Source organism: Myotis nattereri, assembly GCF_964212035.1.
Source record: "Myotis nattereri genome assembly, chromosome: X".
NCBI lineage: Eukaryota > Metazoa > Chordata > Mammalia > Chiroptera > Vespertilionidae > Myotis > Myotis nattereri.
This window is the reverse complement of record NC_138078.1, coordinates 67,021,118-67,041,145: the sequence shown is the minus strand read 5'-3', so window position 1 is coordinate 67,041,145 and position 20,028 is coordinate 67,021,118.

Below are 20,028 nucleotides of genomic sequence, written 5' to 3'. Positions count from 1 at the left end.
CTGGCGTCTTTGGTATGACTCAGGTGAAATCCTTACGGTTCCAGTACATACTTTTAAGAACACACTCTACTTGTGGTAAAACTCTTAAAATACGCAATTAGACTTTCCAGAAACTATTAGAAACTTGGAAGATACACTTGAAATAAAAGTAAATAGATTCTAACTACATATCCTGCCGTTTTTAATCACAGACATTACCCGTGGAAAGCCGTGAAATGACCAGAAAACTGATAATATTTACAACTCCGGGCACTTTAGGGAGCGTTTTCACTTGAATTTGCTTTCAAATATTAGGAATTCTTGTTTATACAGCTTAAAATTTGTGTAGAAAGCCGGTAAGTGAGGACTATACTGCTTATGTTTACAATTGAGGCCGAATTATTCTGCCGTCTTTTGTATGACTCAGGTGAAATCCTTACGGTTCCAGTACAGACTTGTTAGAACACTCTCTAATTTTGGTAATACTCTTATAATACGCAATTAGTGTCTCCAGAAATGATTAAAAGCTTGGAAGATACACTTGAAATAAAAGTAAATAGATTCTTACTACATTTCCTGCCGTTTTTAATCGCAGACATTACCCGTGGAAAGCCGTGATATGACCAGAAAACTGATAATATTTACAACTCCGGGCACTTTAGGGAGCGTATTCAGTTGAATTTGCTTTCAAATTTTAGGAATTCTTGTTTATACAGCTTAAAATTTGTGTAGAAAGCCTGTAAGTGAGGACTATACTGCTTATGTTTACAATTGAGGCCGAATTATTCTGGCGTCTTTGGTATGACTCAGGTGAAATACTTACGGTTCCAGTACATACTTGTAAGAACACTCTCTACTTGTGGTAAAACTCTTAAAATACGCAATTAGAGTTTCCAGAAACGATTAGAAACTTGGAAGATACACATGAAATAAAAGTAAATAGATTCTAACTACATTTCCTGCTGTTTTTAATCACAGACATTACCCGTGGAAAGCCGTGGAATGACCAGAAAACTGATAATATTTACAACTCCGGGCACTTTAGGGAGCGTTTTCAGTTGAATTTGCTTTCAAATATTAGGAATTCTTGTTTATACAGCTTAAAATTTGTGTAGAAAGCCGGTAAGTGAGGACTATACTGCTTATGTTTACAATTGAGGACGAATTATTCTGGCGTCTTTTGTATGACTCAGGTGAAATCCTTACGGTTCCAGTACAGACTTGTTAGAACACTCTCAAATTGTGGTAATACTCTTATAATACGCAATTAGAGTTTCCAGAAATGATTAAAAACTTGGAAGATACACTTGAAATAAAAGTAAATAGATTCTTACTACATTTCCTGCCGTTCTTAATCACAGACATTACCAGTGGAAAGCCGTGGAATGACCAGAAAACTGATAATATTTACAACTCCGAGCACTTTAGGGAGCGTTTTCACTTGAATTTTCTTTATAATATTAGGAATTCTTGTTTATACAGCTCAAAATTTGTGTAGAAAGGCTGTAATTGAGGACTATACTGCTTATGTTTAAAATTGAGGCCGAATTATTCTAGCGTCTTTTGTATGACTCAGGTGAAATCCTTCCGGTTCCTGTACAGACTTGTAAGAACACTCTCTAATTGTGGTAATACTCTTATAATACGCAATTAGAGTCTCCAGAAATGATTAAAATCTTGGAAGATACACTTGAAATAAAAGTAAATAGATTCTTACTACATTTCCTGCCGTTTTTAATCACAGACATTACCCGTGGAAAGCCGTGAAATGACCGGAAAACTGATAATATTTACAACTCCGGGCACTTTAGGGAGCGTTTTCACTTGAATTTGCTTTCAAATATTAGGAATTCTTGTTTATACAGCTTAAAATTTGTGTAGAAAGGCTGTAAGTGAGGACTATACTGCTTATGTTTACAATTGAGGCCGAATTATTCTGGCATCTATTGTATGACTCAGGTGAAATCCTTACGGTTCCAGTACAGACTTGTTAGAACACTATCTAATTTTGGTAATACTCTTATAATACGCAATTAGTGTCTCCAGAAATGATTAAAAGCTTGGAAGATACACTTGAAATAAAAGTAAATAGATTCTTACTACATTTCCTGCCGTTTTTAATCGCAGACATTACCCGTGGAAAGCCGTGATATGACCAGAAAACTGATAATATTTACAACTCCGGGCACTTTAGGGAGCGTATTCAGTTGAATTTGCTTTCAAATATTAGGAATTCTTGTTTATACAGCTTAAAATTTGTGTAGAAAGCCTGTAAGTGAGGACTATACTGCTTATGTTTACAATTGAGGCCGAATTATTCTGGCGTCTTTGGTATGACTCAGGTGAAATACTTACGGTTCCAGTACATACTTGTAAGAACACTCTCTACTTGTGGCAAAACTCTTAAAATACGCAATTAGAGTTTCCAGAAACGATTAGAAACTTGGAAGATACACATGAAATAAAAGTAAATAGATTCTAACTACATTTCCTGCCGTTTTTAATCACAGACATTACCCGTGGAAAGCCGTGGAATGACCAGAAAACTGATAATATTTACAACTCCGGGCACTTTAGGGAGCGTTTTCACTTGAATTTGCTTTCAAATATTAGGAATTCTTGTTTATACAGCTTAAAATTTGTGTAGAAAGCCGGTAAGTGAGGACTATACTGCTTATGTTTACAATTGAGGCCGAATTATTCTAGCGTCTTTTGTATGACTCAGGTGAAATCCTTCCGGTTCCAGTACAGACTTGTAAGAACACTCTCTAATTGTGGTAATACTCTTATAATACGCAATTAGAGTCTCCAGAAATGATTAAAATCTTGGAAGATACACTTGAAATAAAAGTAAATAGATTCTTACTACATTTCCTGCCGTTTTTAATCACAGACATTACCCGTGGAAAGCCGTGAAATGACCGGAAAACTGATAATATTTACAACTCCGGGCACTTTAGGGAGCGTTTTCAGTTGAATTTGCTTTCAAATATTAGGAATTCTTGTTTATACAGCTTAAAATTTGTGTAGAAAGCCGGTAAGTGAGGACTATACTGCTTATGTTTACAATTGAGGCCTAATTATTCTGGCGTCTTTGGTATGACTCAGGTGAAATCCTTACGGTTCTAGTACAGACATGTAAGAACACTCTCAAATTGTGGTAAAACTCTTAAAATACGCAATTAGAGTTTCCATAAATGATTAAAAACTTGGAAGATACACTTGAAGTAAAAGTAAATAGATTCTTACTACATTTCCTGCCGTTTTTAATCACAGGCATTACCAGTGGAAAGGCATGAAATGTCCAGAAAACTGATAATATTTACAACTCCGGGCACTTTAGGGAGCGTTTTCACTTGAATTTGCTTTCTAATATTAAGAATTCTTGTTTATACAGCTTAAACTTTGTGTAGAAAGGCTGTAAGTGAGGACTATACTGCTTATGTTTACAATTGAGGCCGAATTATTCTGGCGTCTTTGATATGACTCAGGTAAAATCCTTACAGTTGCAGTACATACTTGTAAGAACACTCTCTACTTGTGGCAAAACTCTTAAAATACGCAATTAGAGTTTCCAGAAACGATTAGAAACTTGGAAGATACACATGAAATAAAAGTAAATAGATTCTAACTACATTTCCTGCTGTTTTTAATCACAGACATTACCCGTGGAAAGCCGTGGAATGACCAGAAAACTGATAATATTTACAACTCCGGGCACTTTAGGGAGCGTTTTCACTTGAATTTGCTTTCAAATATTAGGAATTCTTGTTTATACAGCTTAAAATTTGTGTAGAAAGCCGGTAAGTGAGGACTATACTGCTTATGTTTACAATTGAGGACGAATTATTCTGGCGTCTTTGGTATGACTCAGGTGAAATCCTTAAGGTTCCAGTACAGACTTGTTAGAACACTCTCGAATTGTGGTAATACTCTTATAATACGCAATTAGAGTTTCCAGAAATGATTAAAAACTTGGAAGATACACTTGAAATAAAAGTAAATAGATTCTTACTACATTTCCTGCCGTTCTTAATCACAGACATTACCAGTGGAAAGCCGTGGAATGACCAGAAAACTGATAATATTTACAACTCCGAGCACTTTAGGGAGCGTTTTCACTTGAATTTTCTTTATAATATTAGGAATTCTTGTTTATACAGCTCAAAATTTGTGTAGAAAGGCTGTAATTGAGGACTATACTGCTTATGTTTAAAATTGAGGCCGAATTATTCTAGCGTCTTTTGTATGACTCAGGTGAAATCCTTCCGGTTCCAGTACAGACTTGTAAGAACACTCTCTAATTGTGGTAATACTCTTATAATACGCAATTAGAGTCTCCAGAAATGATTAAAATCTTGGAAGATACACTTGAAATAAAAGTAAATAGATTCTTACTACATTTCCTGCCGTTTTTAATCACAGACATTACCCGTGGAAAGCCGTGAAATGACCGGAAAACTGATAATATTTACAACTCCGGGCACTTTAGGGAGCGTTTTCACTTGAATTTGCTTTCAAATATTAGGAATTCTTGTTTATACAGCTTAAAATTTGTGTAGAAAGCCGGTAAGTGAGGACTATACTGCTTATGTTTACAATTGAGGCCTAATTATTCTGGCGTCTTTGGTATGACTCAGGTGAAATCCTTACGGTTCCAGTACATAGTTGTAAGAACACTCTACTTGTGGTAAAACTCTTAAAATACGCAATTAGAGTTTCCAGAAACGATTAGAAACTTGGAAGATACACTTGAAATAAAAGTAAATAGATTCTAACTACATATCCTGCCGTTTTTAATCACAGACATTACCCGTGGAAAGCCGTGAAATGACCGGAAAACTGATAATATTTACAACTCCGGGCACTTTAGGGAGCGTTTTCACTTGAATTTGCTTTCAAATATTAGGAATTCTTGTTTATACAGCTTAAAATTTGTGTAGAAAGCCGGTAAGTGAGGACTATACTGCTTATGTCTACAATTGAGGCCGAATTATTCTGGCGTCTTTTGTATGACTCAGGTGAAATCCTTACGGTTCCAGTACAGACTTGTTAGAACACTCTCTAATTTTGGTAATACTCTTATAATACGCAATTAGTGTCTCCAGAAATGATTAAAAGCTTGGAAGATACACTTGAAATAAAAGTAAATAGATTCTTACTACATTTCCTGCCGTTTTTAATCGCAGACATTACCCGTGGAAAGCCGTGATATGACCAGAAAACTGATAATATTTACAACTCCGGGCACTTTAGGGAGCGTATTCAGTTGAATTTGCTTTCAAATATTAGGAATTCTTGTTTATACAGCTTAAAATTTGTGTAGAAAGCCTGTAAGTGAGGACTATACTGCTTATGTTTACAATTGAGGCCGAATTATTCTGGCGTCTTTTGTATGACCCCGGTGAAATCCTTACGGTTCCAGTACAGACTTGTTAGAACACTCTCTAATTTTGGTAATACTCTTATAATACGCAATTAGTGTCTCCAGAAATGATTAAAAGCTTGGAAGATACACTTGAAATAAAAGTAAATAGATTCTTACTACATTTCCTGCCGTTTTTAATCGCAGACATTACCCGTGGAAAGCCGTGATATGACCAGAAAACTGATAATATTTACAACTCCGGGCACTTTAGGGAGCGTATTCAGTTGAATTTGCTTTCAAATATTAGGAATTCTTGTTTATACAGCTTAAAATTTGTGTAGAAAGCCTGTAAGTGAGGACTATACTGCTTATGTTTACAATTGAGGCCGAATTATTCTGGCGTCTTTGGTATGACTCAGGTGAAATACTTACGGTTCCAGTACATACTTGTAAGAACACTCTCTACTTGTGGTAAAACTCTTAAAATACGCAATTAGAGTTTCCAGAAACGATTAGAAACTTGGAAGATACACATGAAATAAAAGTAAATAGATTCTTACTACATTTCCTGCCGTTTTTAATCGCAGACATTACCCGTGGAAAGCCGTGATATGACCAGAAAACTGATAATATTTACAACTCCGGGCACTTTAGGGAGCGTTTTCATTTGAATTTGCTTTCAAATATTAGGAATTCTTGTTTATACAGCTTAAAATTTGTGTAGAAAGCCGGTAAGTGAGGACTATATTGCTTATGTTTACAATTGAGGACGAATTATTCTGGCGTCTTTTGTATGACTCAGGTGAAATCCTTACGGTTCCAGTACAGACTTGTTAAAACATTCTCGAATTGTGGTAATACTCTTATAATACGCAATTAGAGTTTCCAGAAATGATTAAAAACTTGGAAGATACACTTGAAATAAAAGTAAATAGATTCTTACTACATTTCCTGCCGTTCTTAATCACAGACATTACCAGTGGAAAGCCGTGGAATGACCAGAAAACTGATAATATTTACAACTCCGAGCACTTTAGGGAGCGTTTTCACTTGAATTTTCTTTATAATATTAGGAATTCTTGTTTATACAGCTCAAAATTTGTGTAGAAAGGCTGTAATTGAGGACTATACTGCTTATGTTTAAAATTGAGGCCGAATTATTCTAGCGTCTTTTGTATGACTCAGGTGAAATCCTTCCGGTTCCAGTACAGACTTGTAAGAACACTCTCTAATTGTGGTAATACTCTTATAATACGCAATTAGAGTCTCCAGAAATGATTAAAATCTTGGAAGATACACTTGAAAAAAAAGTAAATAGATTCTTACTACATTTCCTGCCGTTTTTAATCACAGACATTACCCGTGGAAAGCCGTGAAATGACCGGAAAACTGATAATATTTACAACTCCGGGCACTTTAGGGAGCGTTTTCAGTTGAATTTGCTTTCAAATATTAGGAATTCTTGTTTATACAGCTTATAATTTGTGTAGAAAGCCTGTAAGTGAGTACTATAATGCTTATGTTTACAATTGAGTCCTAATTATTCTGGCGTCTTTGGTATGACTCAGGTGAAATACTTACGGTTCCAGTACATACTTGTAAGAACACTCTCTACTTGTGGTAAAACTCTTAAAATACGCAATTAGAGTTTCCAGAAACGATTAGAAACTTGGAAGATACACATGAAATAAAAGTAAATAGATTCTTACTACATTTCCTGCCGTTTTTAATCGCAGACATTACCCGTGGAAAGCCGTGATATGACCAGAAAACTGATAATATTTACAACTCCGGGCACTTTAGGGAGCGTTTTCAGTTGAATTTGCTTTCAAATATTAGGAATTCTTGTTTATACAGCTTAAAATTTGTGTAGAAAGCCGGTAAGTGAGGACTATATTGCTTATGTTTACAATTGAGGACGAATTATTCTGGCGTCTTTTGTATGACTCAGGTGAAATCCTTACGGTTCCAGTACAGACTTGTTAAAACATTCTCGAATTGTGGTAATACTCTTATAATACGCAATTAGAGTTTCCAGAAATGATTAAAAACTTGGAAGATACACTTGAAATAAAAGTAAATAGATTCTTACTACATTTCCTGCCGTTCTTAATCACAGACATTACCAGTGGAAAGCCGTGGAATGACCAGAAAACTGATAATATTTACAACTCCGAGCACTTTAGGGAGCGTTTTCACTTGAATTTTCTTTATAATATTAGGAATTCTTGTTTATACAGCTCAAAATTTGTGTAGAAAGGCTGTAATTGAGGACTATACTGCTTATGTTTAAAATTGAGGCCGAATTATTCTAGCGTCTTTTGTATGACTCAGGTGAAATCCTTCCGGTTCCAGTACAGACTTGTAAGAACACTCTCTAATTGTGGTAATACTCTTATAATACGCAATTAGAGTCTCCAGAAATGATTAAAATCTTGGAAGATACACTTGAAAAAAAAGTAAATAGATTCTTACTACATTTCCTGCCGTTTTTAATCACAGACATTACCCGTGGAAAGCCGTGAAATGACCGGAAAACTGATAATATTTACAACTCCGGGCACTTTAGGGAGCGTTTTCACTTGAATTTGCTTTCAAATATTAGGAATTCTTGTTTATACAGCTTAAAATTTGTGTAGAAAGGCTGTAAGTGAGGACTATACTGCTTATGTTTACAATTGAGGCCGAATTATTCTGGCGTCTATTGTATGACTCAGGTGAAATCCTTACGGTTCCAGTACAGACTTGTTAGAACACTCTCTAATTTTGGTAATACTCTTATAATACGCAATTAGTGTCTCCAGAAATGATTAAAAGCTTGGAAGATACACTTGAAATAAAAGTAAATAGATTCTTACTACATTTCCTGCCGTTTTTAATCGCAGACATTACCCGTGGAAAGCCGTGATATGACCAGAAAACTGATAATATTTACAACTCCGGGCACTTTAGGGAGCGTATTCAGTTGAATTTGCTTTCAAATATTAGGAATTCTTGTTTATACAGCTTAAAATTTGTGTAGAAAGCCTGTAAGTGAGGACTATACTGCTTATGTTTACAATTGAGGCCGAATTATTCTGGCGCCTTTGGTATGACTCAGGTGAAATACTTACGGTTCCAGTACATACTTGTAAGAACACTCTCTACTTGTGGCAAAACTCTTAAAATACGCAATTAGAGTTTCCAGAAACGATTAGAAACTTGGAAGATACACATGAAATAAAAGTAAATAGATTCTAACTACATTTCCTGCCGTTTTTAATCACAGACATTACCCGTGGAAAGCCGTGTAATGACCAGAAAACTGATAATATTTACAACTCCGGGCACTTTAGGGAGCGTTTTCAGTTGAATTTGCTTTCAAATATTAGGAATTCTTGTTTATACAGCTTATAATTTGTGTAGAAAGCCTGTAAGTGAGTACTATAATGCTTATGTTTACAATTGAGGCCTAATTATTCTGGCGTCTTTGGTATGACTCAGGTGAAATCCTTACGGTTCCAGTACAGACTTGTTAAAACATTCTCGAATTGTGGTAATACTCTTATAATACGCAATTAGAGTTTCCAGAAATGATTAAAAACTTGGAAGATACACTTGAAATAAAAGTAAATAGATTCTTACTACATTTCCTGCCGTTCTTAATCACAGACATTACCAGTGGAAAGCCGTGGAATGACCAGAAAACTGATAATATTTACAACTCCGAGCACTTTAGGGAGCGTTTTCACTTGAATTTTCTTTATAATATTAGGAATTCTTGTTTATACAGCTCAAAATTTGTGTAGAAAGGCTGTAATTGAGGACTATACTGCTTATGTTTAAAATTGAGGCCGAATTATTCTAGCGTCTTTTGTATGACTCAGGTGAAATCCTTCCGGTTCCAGTACAGACTTGTAAGAACACTCTCTAATTGTGGTAATACTCTTATAATACGCAATTAGAGTCTCCAGAAATGATTAAAATCTTGGAAGATACACTTGAAAAAAAAGTAAATAGATTCTTACTACATTTCCTGCCGTTTTTAATCACAGACATTACCCGTGGAAAGCCGTGAAATGACCGGAAAACTGATAATATTTACAACTCCGGGCACTTTAGGGAGCGTTTTCACTTGAATTTGCTTTCAAATATTAGGAATTCTTGTTTATACAGCTTAAAATTTGTGTAGAAAGGCTGTAAGTGAGGACTATACTGCTTATGTTTACAATTGAGGCCGAATTATTCTGGCGTCTATTGTATGACTCAGGTGAAATCCTTACGGTTCCAGTACAGACTTGTTAGAACACTCTCTAATTTTGGTAATACTCTTATAATACGCAATTAGTGTCTCCAGAAATGATTAAAAGCTTGGAAGATACACTTGAAATAAAAGTAAATAGATTCTTACTACATTTCCTGCCGTTTTTAATCGCAGACATTACCCGTGGAAAGCCGTGATATGACCAGAAAACTGATAATATTTACAACTCCGGGCACTTTAGGGAGCGTATTCAGTTGAATTTGCTTTCAAATATTAGGAATTCTTGTTTATACAGCTTAAAATTTGTGTAGAAAGCCTGTAAGTGAGGACTATACTGCTTATGTTTACAATTGAGGCCGAATTATTCTGGCGCCTTTGGTATGACTCAGGTGAAATACTTACGGTTCCAGTACATACTTGTAAGAACACTCTCTACTTGTGGCAAAACTCTTAAAATACGCAATTAGAGTTTCCAGAAACGATTAGAAACTTGGAAGATACACATGAAATAAAAGTAAATAGATTCTAACTACATTTCCTGCCGTTTTTAATCACAGACATTACCCGTGGAAAGCCGTGTAATGACCAGAAAACTGATAATATTTACAACTCCGGGCACTTTAGGGAGCGTTTTCAGTTGAATTTGCTTTCAAATATTAGGAATTCTTGTTTATACAGCTTATAATTTGTGTAGAAAGCCTGTAAGTGAGTACTATAATGCTTATGTTTACAATTGAGGCCTAATTATTCTGGCGTCTTTGGTATGACTCAGGTGAAATCCTTACGGTTCCAGTACAGACTTGTTAAAACATTCTCGAATTGTGGTAATACTCTTATAATACGCAATTAGAGTTTCCAGAAATGATTAAAAACTTGGAAGATACACTTGAAATAAAAGTAAATAGATTCTTACTACATTTCCTGCCGTTCTTAATCACAGACATTACCAGTGGAAAGCCGTGGAATGACCAGAAAACTGATAATATTTACAACTCCGAGCACTTTAGGGAGCGTTTTCACTTGAATTTTCTTTATAATATTAGGAATTCTTGTTTATACAGCTCAAAATTTGTGTAGAAAGGCTGTAATTGAGGACTATACTGCTTATGTTTAAAATTGAGGCCGAATTATTCTAGCGTCTTTTGTATGACTCAGGTGAAATCCTTCCGGTTCCAGTACAGACTTGTAAGAACACTCTCTAATTGTGGTAATACTCTTATAATACGCAATTAGAGTCTCCAGAAATGATTAAAATCTTGGAAGATACACTTGAAAAAAAAGTAAATAGATTCTTACTACATTTCCTGCCGTTTTTAATCACAGACATTACCCGTGGAAAGCCATGAAATGACCGGAAAACTGATAATATTTACAACTCCGGGCACTTTAGGGAGCGTTTTCACTTGAATTTGCTTTCAAATATTAGGAATTCTTGTTTATACAGCTTAAAATTTGTGTAGAAAGGCTGTAAGTGAGGACTATACTGCTTATGTTTACAATTGAGGCCGAATTATTCTGGCGTCTATTGTATGACTCAGGTGAAATCCTTACGGTTCCAGTACAGACTTGTTAGAACACTCTCTAATTTTGGTAATACTCTTATAATACGCAATTAGTGTCTCCAGAAATGATTAAAAGCTTGGAAGATACACTTGAAATAAAAGTAAATAGATTCTTACTACATTTCCTGCCGTTTTTAATCGCAGACATTACCCGTGGAAAGCCGTGATATGACCAGAAAACTGATAATATTTACAACTCCGGGCACTTTAGGGAGCGTATTCAGTTGAATTTGCTTTCAAATATTAGGAATTCTTGTTTATACAGCTTAAAATTTGTGTAGAAAGCCTGTAAGTGAGGACTATACTGCTTATGTTTACAATTGAGGCCGAATTATTCTGGCGCCTTTGGTATGACTCAGGTGAAATACTTATGGTTCCAGTACATACTTGTAAGAACACTCTCTACTTGTGGCAAAACTCTTAAAATACGCAATTAGAGTTTCCAGAAACGATTAGAAACTTGGAAGATACACATGAAATAAAAGTAAATAGATTCTAACTACATTTCCTGCCGTTTTTAATCACAGACATTACCCGTGGAAAGCCGTGTAATGACCAGAAAACTGATAATATTTACAACTCCGGGCACTTTAGGGAGCGTTTTCAGTTGAATTTGCTTTCAAATATTAGGAATTCTTGTTTATACAGCTTATAATTTGTGTAGAAAGCCTGTAAGTGAGTACTATAATGCTTATGTTTACAATTGAGGCCTAATTATTCTGGCGTCTTTGGTATGACTCAGGTGAAATACTTACGGTTCCAGTACATACTTGTAAGAACACTCTCTACTTGTGGTAAAACTCTTAAAATACGCAATTAGAGTTTCCAGAAACGATTAGAAACTTGGAAGATACACATGAAATAAAAGTAAATAGATTCTAACTACATTTCCTGCTGTTTTTAATCACAGACATTACCCGTGGAAAGCCGTGGAATGACCAGAAAACTGATAATATTTACAACTCCGGGCACTTCAGGGAGCGTTTTCAGTTGAATTTGCTTTCAAATATTAGGAATTCTTGTTTACACAGCTTAAAATTTGTGTAGAAAGCCGGTAAGTGAGGACTATACTGCTTATGTTTACAATTGAGGACGAATTATTCTGGCGTCTTTTGTATGACTCAGGTGAAATCCTTACGGTTCCAGTACAGACTTGTTAGAACACTCTCGAATTGTGGTAATACTCTTATAATACGCAATTAGAGTATCCAGAAATGATTAAAAACTTGGAAGATACACTTGAAATAAAAGTAAATAGATTCTTACTACATTTCCTGCCGTTCTTAATCACAGACATTACCAGTGGAAAGCCGTGGAATGACCAGAAAACTGATAATATTTACAACTCCGAGCACTTTAGGGAGCGTTTTCACTTGAATTTTCTTTATAATATTAGGAATTCTTGTTTATACAGCTCAAAATTTGTGTAGAAAGGCTGTAATTGAGGACTATACTGCTTATGTTTAAAATTGAGGCCGAATTATTCTAGCGTCTTTTGTATGACTCAGGTGAAATCCTTCCGGTTCCAGTACAGACTTGTAAGAACACTCTCTAATTGTGGTAATACTCTTATAATACGCAATTAGAGTCTCCAGAAATGATTAAAATCTTGGAAGATACACTTGAAATAAAAGTAAATAGATTCTTACTACATTTCCTGCCGTTTTTAATCACAGACATTACCCGTGGAAAGCCGTGAAATGACCGGAAAACTGATAATATTTACAACTCCGGGCACTTTAGGGAGCGTTTTCACTTGAATTTGCTTTCAAATATTAGGAATTCTTGTTTATACAGCTTAAAATTTGTGTAGAAAGCCGGTAAGTGAGGACTATACTGCTTATGTTTACAATTGAGGCCTAATTATTCTGGCGTCTTTGGTATGACTCAGGTGAAATCCTTACGGTTCCAGTACATAGTTGTAAGAACACACTCTACTTGTGGTAAAACTCTTAAAATACGCAATTAGAGTTTCCAGAAACGATTAGAAACTTGGAAGATACACTTGAAATAAAAGTAAATAGATTCTAACTACATATCCTGCCGTTTTTAATCACAGACATTACCCGTGGAAAGCCGTGAAATGACCAGAAAACTGATAATATTTACAACTCCGGGCACTTTAGGGAGCGTTTTCACTTGAATTTGCTTTCAAATATTAGGTATTCTTGTTTATACAGCTTAAAATTTGTGTAGAAAGCCGGTAAGTGAGGACTATACTGCTTATGTTTACAATTGAGGCCGAATTATTCTGGCGTCTATTGTCTGACTCAGGTGATATCCTTATGTTTACAGTACAGACTTGTTAGAACACTCTCTAATTTTGGTAATACTCTTATAATACGCAATTAGTGTCTCCAGAAATGATTAAAAGCTTGGAAGATACACTTGAAATAAAAGTAAATAGATTCTTACTACATTTCCTGCCGTTTTTAATCGCAGACATTACCCGTGGAAAGCGGTGATATGACCAGAAAACTGATAATATTTACAACTCCGGGCACTTTAGGGAGCGTATTCAGTTGAATTTGCTTTCACATATTAGGAATTCTTGTTTATACAGCTTAAAATTTGTGTAGAAAGCCGGTAAGTGAGGACTATACTGCTTATGTTTACAATTGAGGCCGAATTATTCTGGCGTCTTGGTATACTCAGGTAAAATCCTTATGGTTCTAGTACAGACTTGTAAGAACAGTCTCTAATTGTGGTAAAACTCTTAAAATACGCAATTAGAGTTTCCATAAATGATTAAAAACTTGGAAGATACACTTGAAGTAAAAGTAAATAGATTCTTACTACATTTCCTGCCGTTTTTAATCACAGGCATTACCAGTGGAAAGCCGTGAAATGTCCAGAAAACTGATAATATTTACAACTCCGGGCACTTTAGGGAGCGTTTTCACTTGAATTTGCTTTCTAATATTAAGAATTCTTGTTTATACAGCTTAAACTTTGTGTAGAAAGGCTGTAAGTGAGGACTATACTGCTTATGTTTACAATTGAGGCCGAATTATTCTGGCGTCTTTGATATGACTCAGGTAAAATCCTTACGGTTGCAGTACATACTTGTAAGAACACTCTCTACTTGTGGCAAAACTATTAAAATACGCAATTAGAGTTTCCAGAAACGATTAGAAACTTGGAAGATACACATGAAATAAAAGTAAATAGATTCTAACTACATTTCCTGCTGTTTTTAATCACAGACATTACCCGTGGAAAGCCGTGGAATGACCAGAAAACTGATAATATTTACAACTCCGGGCACTTTAGGGAGCGTTTTCACTTGAATTTGCTTTCAAATATTAGGAATTCTTGTTTATACAGCTTAAAATTTGTGTAGAAAGCCGGTAAGTGAGGACTATACTGCTTATGTTTACAATTGAGGACGAATTATTCTGGCGTCTTTTGTATGACTCAGGTGAAATCCTTACGGTTCTAGTACAGACTTGTTAGAACACTCTCTAATTGTGGTAATACTCTTATAATACGCAATTAGAGTTTCCAGAAATGATTAAAAACTTGGAAGATACACTTGAAATAAAAGTAAATAGATTCTTACTACATTTCCTGCCGTTCTTAATCACAGACATTACTAGTGGAAAGCCGTGGAATGACCAGAAAACTGATAATATTTACAACTCCGAGTACTTTAGGGAGCGTTTTCACTTGAATTTTCTTTATAATATTAGGAATTCTTGTTTATACAGCTCAAAATTTGTGTAGAAAGGCTGTAATTGAGGACTATACTGCTTATGTTTAAAATTGAGGCCGAATTATTCTAGCGTCTTTTGTATGACTCAGGTGAAATCCTTCCGGTTCCAGTACAGACTTGTAAGAACACTCTCTAATTGTGGTAATACTCTTATAATACGCAATTAGAGTCTCCAGAAATGATTAAAATCTTGGAAGATACACTTGAAATAAAAGTAAATAGATTCTTACTACATTTCCTACCGTTTTTAATCACAGACATTACCCGTGGAAAGCCGTGAAATGACCGGAAAACTGATAATATTTACAACTCCGGGCACTTTAGGGAGCGTTTTCAGTTGAATTTGCTTTCAAATATTAGGAATTCTTGTTTATACAGCTTAAAATTTGTGTAGAAAGGCTGTAAGTGAGGACTATACTGCTTATGTTTACAATAGAGGCCGAATTATTCTGGCGTCTTTGATATGACTCAGGTAAAATCCTTACGGTTGCAGTACATACTTGTAAGAACACTCTCTACTTGTGAGAAAACTCTTAAAATACGCAATTAGAGTTTCCAGAAACGATTAGAAACTTGGAAGATACACATGAAATAAAAGTAAATAGATTCTAACTACATTTCCTGCCGTTTTTAATCACAGACATTACCCGTGGAAAGCCGTGTAATGACCAGAAAACTGATAATATTTACAACTCCGGGCACTTTAGGGAGCGTTTTCAGTTGAATTTGCTTTCAAATATTAGGAATTCTTGTTTATACAGCTTAAAATTTGTGTAGAAAGCCTGTAAGTGAGGACTATACTGCTTATGTTTACAATTGAGGCCTAATTATTCTGGCGTCTTTGTTATGACTCAGGTGAAATACTTATGGTTCCAGTACATACTTGTAAGAACACTCTCTACTTGTGGTAAAACTCTTAAAATACGCAATTAGAGTTTCCAGAAACCATTAGAAACTTGGAAGATACACATGAAATAAAAGTAAATAGATTCTAACTATATTTCCTGCCGTTTTTAATCACAGACATTACCCGTGGAAAGCCGTGGAATGACCGGAAAACTGATAATATATACAACTCCGGGCACTTTAGGGAGCGTTTTCAGTTGAATTTGCTTTCAAATATTAGGAATTCTTGTTTATACAGCTTATAATTTGTGTAGAAAGGCTGTAATTGAGGACTATACTGATTATGTTTAAAATTGAGGCCGAATTATTCTAGCGTCTTTTGTATGTCTCAGGTGAAATCCTTCCGGTTCCAGTACAGACTTGTAAGAACACTCTCTAATTGTGGTAATACTCTTATAATACGCAATTAGAGTCTCCAGAAATGATTAAAATCTTGGAAGATACACTTGAAATAAAAGTAAATAGATTCTTACTACATTTCCTGCCGTTTTTAATCACAAACATTACCCGTGTAAAGCCGTGAAATGACCGGAAAACTGATAATATTTACAACTCCGGGCACTTTAGGGAGCGTTTTCAGTTGAATTTGCTTTCAAATATTAGGAATTCTTGTTTATACAGCTTAAAATTTGTGTAGAAAGCCGGTAAGTGAGGACTATACTGCTTATGTTTACAATTGAGGCCGAATTATTTTGGCGTCTTTGGTATGACTCAGGTGAAATCCTTACGGTTCCAGTATATACTTGTAAGAACACACTCTACTTGTGGTAAAACTCTTAAAATACGCAATTAGAGTTTCCAGAAACTATTAGAAACTTGGAAGATACACTCGAAATAAAAGTAAATAGATTCTAACTACATATCCTGCCGTTTTTAATCACAGACATTACCCGTGGAAAGCCGTGAAATGACCAGAAAACTGATAATATTTACAACTCCGGGCACTTTAGGGAGCGTTTTCACTTGAATTTGCTTTCAAATATTAGGAATTCTTGTTTATACAGCTTAAAATTTGTGTAGAAAGCCGGTAAGTGAGGACTATACTGCTTATGTTTACAATTGAGGCCGAATTATTCTGTTGTCTTGGTATACTCAGGTCAAATTTTTATGGTTCTAGTACAGACTTGTAAGAACACTCTCTAATTGTGGTAAAACTCTTAAAATACGCAATTAGAGTTTCCAAAAATGATTAAAAACTTGGAAGATACACTTGAAGTAAAAGTAAATAGATTCTTACTACATTTCCTGCCGTTTTTAATCACAGGCATTACCAGTGGAGAAACGTGAAATGACCAGAAAACTGATAATATTTACAACTCCGGGCACTTTAGGGAGCGTTTTCACTTGAATTTGCTTTCAAATATTAGGAATTCTTGTTTATACAGCTTAAAATTTGTGTAGAAAGCCTGTAAGTGAGGACTATACTGCTTATGTTTACAATTGAGGCCTAATTATTCTGGCGTCTTGGTATACTCAGGTAAAATCCTTATGGTTCTAGTACAGACTTGTAAGAACACTCTCTAATTGTGGTAAAACTCTTAAAATACGCAATTAGAGTTTCCATAAATGATTAAAAACTTGGAAGATACACTTGAAGTAAAAGTAAATAGATTCTTACTACATTTCCTGCCGTTTTTAATCACAGGCATTACCAGTGGAAAGCCGTGAAATGTCCAGAAAACTGATAATATTTACAACTCCGGGCACTTTAGGGAGCGTTTTCACTTGAATTTGCTTTCTAATATTAAGAATTCTTGTTTATACAGCTTAACCTTTGTGTAGAAAGGCTGTAAGTGAGGACTATACTGCTTATGTTTACAATTGAGGCCGAATTATTCTGGCGTCTTTGATATGACTCAGGTAAAATCCTTACGGTTGCAGTACATACTTGTAAGAACACTCTCTAATTGTGGTAAAACTCTTAAAATACGCAATTAGAGTTTCAAGAAACTATTAGAAACTTGGAAGATACACTTGAAATAAGAGTAAATAGATTCTTACTACATTTCCTGAAGTTTTTAATCACAGGCATTACAAGAGGAGAGCCGTGAAATGTCCAGAAAACTGATAATATTTACAACTCCTTCCACTTTAAGGAGCGTTTTCACTTGAATTTGCTTTCAAATATTAGGAATTCTTGTTTATACAGATTAAAAGTTGTGTAGAAAGCCTGTAAGTGAGGACTATACTGCTTATGTTTACAATTGAGGCCTAATTATTCTGTCATCTTGGTATACTCACGTAAAATCCTTACGGTTCTAGTACAGACTTGTAAGAACACTCTCTAATTGTGGCAAAACTCTTAAAATACGCAATTACAGTTTCCAGAAATGATTAAAATCTTGGAATATACACTTGAAATAAAAGTAATAGATTCTTACTACATTTCCTGCCGTTTTTAATCACAGACATTACCAGTGGAAAGCCGTGAAATGACCAGAAAACTGATAATATTTACAACTCCGGCCACTTTACGGAGCGTTTTCACTTGAATTTGCTTTCTAATATTAGGAATTCTTGTTGATACAGCTTAAAATTTCTGTAGAAAGGCTGTAAGTGAGAACTATACTGCTTATGTTTACAATTGAGGCCGAATTATTCTGGCGTCTTTTTTATGACTCAGGTGAAATCCTTACGGTTCCAGTACAGACTTGTTAGAACACTCTCTAATTGTGGTAATACTCTTATAATACGCAATTAGAGTTTCCAGAAATGATTAAAAACTTGGAAGATACACTTGAAATAAAAGTAAATAGATTCTTACTACATTTCCTGCCGTTCTTAATCACAGACATTACCAGTGGAAAGCCGTGGAATGACCAGAAAACTGATAATATTTACAACTCCGAGCACTTTAGGGAGCGTTTTCACTTGAATTTTTTTTATAATATTAGGAATTCTTGTTTATACAGCTTAAAATTTGTGTAGAAAGCCGGTAAGTGAGGACTATAATGCTTATGTTTACAATTGAGGCCGAATTATTCTGGCGTCTTTGGTATGACTCAGGTGAAATCCTTACGGTTCCAGTACATACTTGTAAGAACACACTCTACCTGTGGTAAAACTCTTAAAATACGCAATTAGAGTTTCCAGAAACTATTAGAAACTTGGAAGATACACTTGAAATAAAAGTAAATAGATTCTTACTACATTTCCTGCCGTTTTTAATCACAGGCATTACCAGTGGAAAGCCGTGAAATGTCCAGAAAACTGATAATATTTACAACTCCGGGCACTTTAGGGAGCGTTTTCACTTGAATTTGCTTTCTAATATTAAGAATTCTTGTTTATATAGCTTAAACTTTGTGTAGAAAGGCTGTAAGTGAGGACTATACTGCTTATGTTTACAATTGAGGCCGAATTATTCTGGCGTCTTTGATATGACTCAGGTAAAATCCTTACGGTTGCAGTACATACTTGTAAGAACACTCTCTAATTGTGGTAAAACTCTTAAAATACGCAATTAGAGTTTCAAGAAACTATTAGAAACTTGGAAGATACACTTGAAATAAGAGTAAATAGATTCTTACTACATTTCCTGAAGTTTTTAATCACAGGCATTACCAGAGGAGAGCCGTGAAATGTCCAGAAAACTGATAATATTTACAACTCCTTCCACTTTAAGGAGCGTTTTCACTTGAATTTGCTTTCAAATATTAGGAATTCTTGTTTATACAGCTTATAATTTGTGTAGAAAGGCTGTAATTGAGGACTATACTGATTATGTTTAAAATTGAGGCCGAATTATTCTAGCGTCTTTTGTATGTATCAGGTGAAATCCTTCCGGTTCCAGTACAGACTTGTAAGAACACTCTCTAATTGTGGTAATACTCTTATAATACGCAATTAGAGTCTCCAGAAATGATTAAAATCTTGGAAGATACACTTGAAATAAAAGTAAATAGATTCTTACTACATTTCCTACCGTTTTTAATCACAGACATTACCCGTGGAAAGCCGTGAAATGACCGGAAAACTGATAATATTTACAACTCCGGGCACTTTAGGGAGCGTTTTCAGTTGAATTTGCTTTCAAATATTAGGAATTCTTGTTTATACAGCTTAAAATTTGTGTAGAAAGGCTGTAAGTGAGGACTATACTGCTTATGTTTACAATAGAGGCCGAATTATTCTGGCGTCTTTGATATGACTCAGGTAAAATCCTTACGGTTGCAGTACATACTTGTAAGAACACTCTCTACTTGTGAGAAAACTCTTAAAATACGCAATTAGAGTTTCCAGAAACGATTAGAAA